Raw genomic sequence first — 7,334 nt, 5'->3', positions numbered from 1 at the left:
GCGGAATACAACTTCTTTGACCCAATCTAAGAAGTGGACAAGGTACTGGATTTGTTTCTCCTAGTCATTCCAGAATAGAATGGCTTGACAGACCACAAGAATATGAGGTATCGATGAGCATGAATGCATGACATACTCTTGACTGTCAAATGATAGACGGAGATCAAGATACAACTAAAGAGAGGGACAACTCAAAGGAACATATATATTTATGAGTTGTGGATGCATAGATTAGTATGTCGAGCAAAGCTCAACATTTCTTCCGGATAACCCATGCAGAAAGGTAGAACAGGCAGATTCACAATGTAGAATGGAGAACTCATCAAGAGCACTCTGGTTGTGATCTTTTGGTTCAAAAGAACTTCTGCCATAAGTAGTTCATGGTATTTGGAAGAAGGAAATACCGGACCTCAAGGACTAACGCAAAGGTTACTAATATCCTAAAGGTACGAGCAACACTGTCAACACGAGGTAAGTAGAGTGAATCTTGGGCTTAATGAAAGTGCGTTATTTCGACTAGAGGGGGGTGAATAGACGATTTTTATGAATTCTTCACTGAGGAATTTGCAGGTGAGGAAATTCCTGAATGAAGAACTACTTGCAGCGGAATAAGTACTCAGAAGTAAACATAACAAAACATGAGCATGGTCTTCATGATGAAATGAAAACAAACACAGAGTACAGAAAGCGTAAACACAAGATAAACATAATGAAGACCAACAGACTGAAGAAATTGAGCTGAGGAAATAAGACAAAGTCTTCAGTCAAAGTCTTCAAACAGATATGAATAAGCACACAACATAGAAATGAGGAAATGGAAGGGTTGAGGAAATGGAACCAGTTAGCTCGGTGAAGACAATGATTTGGTAGACCAGTTCCAACTGTTGTGACAGTTGTACGTCTGGTTAGGGCGGCTAGGTATTTAAACCTGAGGACACACAGTCCCGGACACCCAGTCCTGAACACGCAGCTCAGGACACTTAGTCCTCACCGTATTCCCCTTGAGCTAAGGTCACACAGACCTCGCCCAATCACTCGTGGTAAGTCTTCAGGTGACTTCCACAATTTCCTCTTGGATGCTCTAGACCATGACGCCTAACCGTCTAGAAGATGCACAGTCTTAAAAGGTAACAAGCGTCGGATCCACGCAGGGTCAATCTCTTAAGTGATGCTCAATCACTTTGGGGTTGTAGGTGTTTGGGTTTGGGTTTTCCTCACTTGATGATTTTCACTCAAAGTCCTCGGAGGATGGGATGCTCTAAAATGACAAGTGTCAGTTTCTCTCAGAGCATCCAACCATTTAGTGGTTGTAGGGGGCGGCTATTTATAGCCTAGGGAGCAGCCCGACATGATAAGACATAAATGCCCTTCAATGATATGACCATTAGGTGGGTAGATATTTTGGGATAGCTGGCACATAGCACAGCAACGGTCAGAATTTTGAGTATCAAATTCCTCAAGGCTATCATGTTCCTCACCGTGTAGACAATCCGCACTGGCGAATTCCTAACTCCTCAGTCAGAACAAATTCCTCAGAGACCAGAAGAACTTCGTCTCTGTTACTGAAGAAATTGACTGAGCGGTATGATATTTCCAATGGCTTCACTCGAAGGGATTGGTAGGTGTAGGATTTGAGTTGAGCATCAGTTGGAAATTTTTCCTTAGTATTTCCTCGACCCCCTTTAACAGTACGGTGTTTTCTATGACTCAAATAAGAGAAAATAAAATAAAGAAAACAAAAGTCTTCATGCTTCATGTTCCTCGAATGAATACCAAGTCTTCAGGACCACACCAATTTCTTCACTTTCAAAGTCTTCAGAAATCTAAAGTCTTCAGTCGAAGAACTTCATTTTTAGGGGTCGACTTTCTCTGTAAATATCAAACTCCTCATAGACTTATAGACCTTTGTACACTCACAAAGGCATCAGTCCGTTAACCTATAAGTCTTCAATACACCAAAATCACTAAGGGGCAGTAGATGCACTTATAATCTCCCCCTTTTAGGTGATTGATGACAATATAGGTTAAGTTTTCAATGGGAATAAACATATGAAGTGTAAATACTGATATTGAGGAATTTGATTGCAAGATATAGAAGGACTTCCCCTGAAGATGTGCATAGTGAGGAATTTGCTTTTGAAGCAATGCACACTTTGAAGAGTAGGATCATGGAGATCTCCCCCTATATCTTGTAATTCAAACATGCATTTAACATAGAATATGAAGAATTTGAAATGCATGATGAAATATGGTGACTGATGTAATTTAGCATGCGTGCATTAACATTAATGAGGAATAAGCATGCAGAAGAACTCAGCAAAAGTATTAGACCACCATAGTGTTTAAGTTTACAACTCGATCCAGCAAAGTCTTCAAAAGAACTAGAGTTGTAACTTAAAAAACGCCCATATAAGTAGACCCGCTTGAAGACTAACTCAAATTTCTCCCCCTTTGTCATCAAACGACCAAAAGGGATGAATAATGAGGACTAACGCTCCTGAAGAATATCAAGTTGATGGAGGAGCGCCAGCGTTGTTGGGGTCGTTGATTGTTGTAGGGCCTGCCGCAGTGTCGTCCAAGTCTTCACACTCGTCGGTGTCGCATGATGAAGAATATGAGCTGGACACCAAGGAAGGAACTTTGACTTTCTTGAATTTCTTCGCTGGAGGTGTAGACCAATCAAAGTTCTCCTTGAGACCCATTTGCTTCAAATCTTCTTCACCATACAGATGTGATAAGATAGCCCAGGTGCGACCGAAAACTTCATGGAGGTAGTAATGGTTTTTCTTCACTGCATTATGTGTAGCAGTCATGTTGTGAAGAAGAGAACCAAACTAACGCTTAACCCATTTTTGGTTTCGATCCACCTTCTGGTGAAGACTAAGAAGCACCTCACGGTCAGTCATCACCCTAGGAGCTGTGGCTTGAGGATTTGTCTTGGATGCATGTGCAGCAGAATCATGAGTGGCAGAGTCATCATTGGTGGAATAAGATGCAGCTTTGCGAAACTGACCATCCAATGGACGAATGCCTTCGTCAATGACAGCAGGTGCCTTGCCCTTTTCATCAGCTGAGGAATATGTTTGCTTGAGGACTTCAATTGGGGGCAGGTAGCTGAGGTGATTCTGAAAGTTTGCCTTGTAGTTTAGTGAAGACCTTGTTCTGAGGAATCTCATAATCCAAGGAGCATAAGGCTTCAATTCAAACGGAGAGAGTGCAACATTAGCCAGAGTCCTCATGAAGAAATCATGATAATTGACAGGAATGCCATGTATGATGTTGAATAGAAGATTCTTCATGATGCCAACAATTTCCTCATCAGACGAGTCCTAGCCTTTGATAGGACTCATCGTCCTCGTCAGAATGCGATAGACTGTTTTGGGCACATATAGAAATTCCTTCACAAGGAATTTGGTCCTTGCAGCTTGACCGGGCTTCAGGGGCTTCATCAGCACTTGCATGTAATGGGCAGTGAGTTCAGGCTCCTGGTATCGACAACGAGCTCCTTCAAGGGGTGGACTAATGTGTAGGGCGTGAAGTAATTCAGAGTCCGGTTCTTTATAATGAGTGTTATCAGTCATCCAGTCCAATACACAAGTGTTGATATCATCGGGATCACCTGTGATGTGCAGTGTAGCGTAGAACTGAAGAATAAGCTCTTCATTCCAGTAAACAATATCAGAGCAAAAGTTGAGGAGGCCTGCGTCATGAAGCACACTAAGGACAGGAGAGAAGCAAGACAGTGATTCCATGTCCACGTGAGGAATATGCTTGTGGTAGAAGACTTTATCCTTGTTGAAGAGCAGTGAAGAATAGAAATTGGCCTGGCTGGCAGTCCAGAAGCGTTTCCTCCTAAGACGAGCAAAGTCATAAGGATTGTAGTCCGTGAAGAATACATGCTCGCCGAAGAAGTCATCAGCCTTGAATTTTTGCTTCTTTGAGAAAGGGTCCTTTGGCTTGGGGTGAGGAGTGTCAGTCAATTGCATCACAGCCTCAGGGATCTCGATCTCAGGTTCTGCAGGCTAAGGAATTTCAGGTTCTTCTTCAGTGGCAGCTTGGGACTTCAATTCTTCATTGACATTTTCTTCAGCACTAGTGGTTGGAATCTCTTCATGGACAGACGGTGTGGCATGAGGTTCTTCAGATCCCATTTGTACTTCAGTAGTGACAGGGGACCGAGGAATTTGTTGTAGGGGTGTGAACAGAGGAGAATTGGGATGCTGACTTTCCCAGAAGTCGTCGTTCAACACTGGAGTTGTGCATCCAATGTCCACATCTTCGTCTTCATTCATTTCTTCAACGCCGGCCTCTTCAGCAGTGAACTGAGGCATGGGCGATGAGACTATTGGGTTTGAAGGGATCACATATGCTTCAATTTCTTCATCCAACTGCTCTGAGGAAGCAGCAGACGGAATGTCTTCATCGGATTCACTTGGGATCACGTATTCTTCATCACAAGGAATAAGGTCCTTTGATGGCATAGATGAGGCAGGAACATCATCAATTGGATTTTCAAATGAGCTGGTCAGTGGCTTCATTTTCTTCGGAGCTGAAGAATCTGATGCAGTTGATGCCTTCCTTTTCTTCACAACTGCACGCTCTGCAGCCTTGGTCTTTTTCACATCTGATGCAGATGGAAGGATCGGAGCTGGTGTAGGCACATGAGGAGCAGAGGAATTTGGTTCAAGATCTTCAGGCACAGCTGATGCAGTTGCCCTGACTTCTTCATTTTCTTCAGGCGCAACACTAGTGGTTGCCCTGGCAATTTCTTCAGTGGCTGGAATGCAGTCATCGGCCCTGGTACTACCATTTTCTTCAGTGGCCCGAGTATCATCAGCGATGCTGGCATTTTCTTCAGCAGCCTGAGTATCATCAGCGGTGCTGGCATTTTCTTCAGTAGGCTGAGCAGATGCTTCAGCCTGAGGATTTTCTTGTTGCGTTGGGGCTGCAACATTGAAAGTGAACTGTTCAGTTAGTTTCACAAAATGGACCTTGGCTCCCAGCCAATCAGCATGGTATGCGGCAAATTCATCACTGAGTTTCTTGATCTCAGATTGAATAGTGACAAGTTCTTCACTTATCATAGAGACAACGTTTTTCTTCAGGAAGTGCTCCTTTTTGTACTGCGCTTTCTTCAACTGCCTAGCCTTTTCAAATTTCCATTTTTCTTCCTGAATGAAGTGAGTCAACATATGACTTTGGCCAGGAGTCAGCTTGATGTCAAGCATAGGAGTGTTGGGGTCCTTGTGCCAGGGATCAATGTAATCAAGGATCAATTTTGGATCCAAAAGCAGAGGCACACTTGTGCCTTTGGCTCTAGCGGCCCTGAGTTGCCTGTTCCTGATGATTTCGGCAAGTTCTTCATCATCAGCTTCGTCTTCATCAGACGACACTTGAAAGGCGACCTGCTTCTTGCGAGGACTTGGTCGAGAGCCTCGTCCAGCAGTGGCCTTTGTCTTCAGCAGAGAGGGGCCAGTTGATGAATTTGGTGCAGCTGAAGAACTAGCAGAAGCTCCCGAGGCAATAGAGATGCCTATTGTCCTTTGGCACATGGCGAGATGCACAGGTGCTGAAAATTTTGACGGAGGAGATGAGGACTTTGGAGGAGCTGGTGCGGCTTGAGGAATTGGCCGTGAGGGCTTTGAAGAATCTGGCCGTGAGGGCATTGCTGAGGAACTTGGTCGTGCGAGCATTGGGGTTGAAGCACTTGGCTTATGAGCCGGCTTCTTTGGCATGGCCTTCTTTGGCTTGCTTGCAGAGGCCTCAGCAGTGGCAGCAGCAACAGAGTCTTCATTAAATTTTCTCACTGCTTCCTTAGCTACTCTGGCTAGCTTGGCCTGGCGCTTGGCCCATTCATCAGGATAATCCTCACCATGCTTGAGGCTGGTGGGATCAGCTACTTGGCCAGGTGCCAATGGAGGTCTTGTGCTTGGAGGATTAAGAGCGATTTCTTCATATACTTGGGAGTAACATATCTGTACTCCCTCCATTCCCGTGACCATCTCTTCTCTATCCTTTGGATGCGCACTTTGCGCTCATTCTTAGTTTCCTTTCCATGGGTGGCCTCATCAGGAGTGCAATAATCCTTGTAGATATCCTCAGGGATTTCAAACGCAGTGTTGACCTCCAGCTTCTTTCCTCCCTTCTGAGGTTTCTTGCCATCTGCCATTTTCTTCAGCTGAGGGTTTTGAACGATTGAGTTCTCTGAAGAGGTATGCAACTTTTCTTCGAGGAACGCTGAAAATGAGTTAAGTTGATGAGAACCTAATGATTCAGCAGTGGACATGTGTACCTGTGAATAGAGTATAGTTGCGAGGAATTTGGAGAGGTCATACGCGTTCTCAGAAGGTTTTTGCAATAAGAACAAGTTTGAGGAATTTGACCAGATGAGTCTTGAAGAATTTCACTAAGCGTTCTTTGACTTAGGTTCCAGAGTTGTACAGATTTGAAAATCCACACAATTGAGGAATCTTGAAGAAAAATGTTGCTTAGAGAAATAGATCAAGTACAGATGATATGTGAGGTGTCCAGTGTGTGAGGATTTGAAGAAAACATCCGAATTAACAAGGGTAGTAAAAGTAAATTTTAATTACCCTGGACGAAGAACACGACGAACTGGGAAGTGTAGATTTGAAGCTCGTCGATTCAGATCTTCCACGCCCTAACTTGGCTGAGGAAGACAGCTACGGGAGTGGCGGAGTGAAGAAATCCGCGTCCGGCGTGAGTACGGTGGCGACAAGGTCGAGGCAGTGAAGCTCTTCCTCACCGGAGACAATGGAAGTAGCGGCGGCGCTAGGGTTTGAGAGCTCGAGTGAGGGAGTGAGGTCGAGCGGAGTAAAAGTGAAGTGAGGAAGGGAGAGGGGTATTTATAGCCAAAGTCAAAAACTGCTCGCCCGAGGAAATAGGATGAACGTGCCCCTGACCCTTCTCATTCGCTTGACATGTGTCACCCACGTACTGAGAGGTGACGATCGTGTGTGATCATGGGTGAATAGGATAAGTATTATCGTAGAATGTGTAACTGTTTGAGCGGCAAAGGCCGGAAATTCAGATAAGTTTAAGGTTTCGTTCGCAATTTCTTCAGCTGACAAGGACAGGTGAAGATTTTGAATGAGTTTCAAATAGAACGTACATAAAGGACTTGTGAATAGACTGTGTTGAGTTTAGCATTGAGGAGGAAAGGGTCTGATCACATTCACTTAGCAGAACAAGCAACTTGAAGAAATAGCAATAAGTGAATGTTTTAGAGAACATAAACTCATATATATATATATATATATATATATATATATATATATATATATGAATATGACAGCACTATTCTAATCCTAGGA

This window comes from Triticum dicoccoides, chromosome 2A (assembly GCF_002162155.2).
Source record: "Triticum dicoccoides isolate Atlit2015 ecotype Zavitan chromosome 2A, WEW_v2.0, whole genome shotgun sequence".
Lineage (NCBI taxonomy): Eukaryota > Viridiplantae > Streptophyta > Magnoliopsida > Poales > Poaceae > Triticum > Triticum dicoccoides.
Note: the sequence above shows the minus strand (reverse complement) of the source record.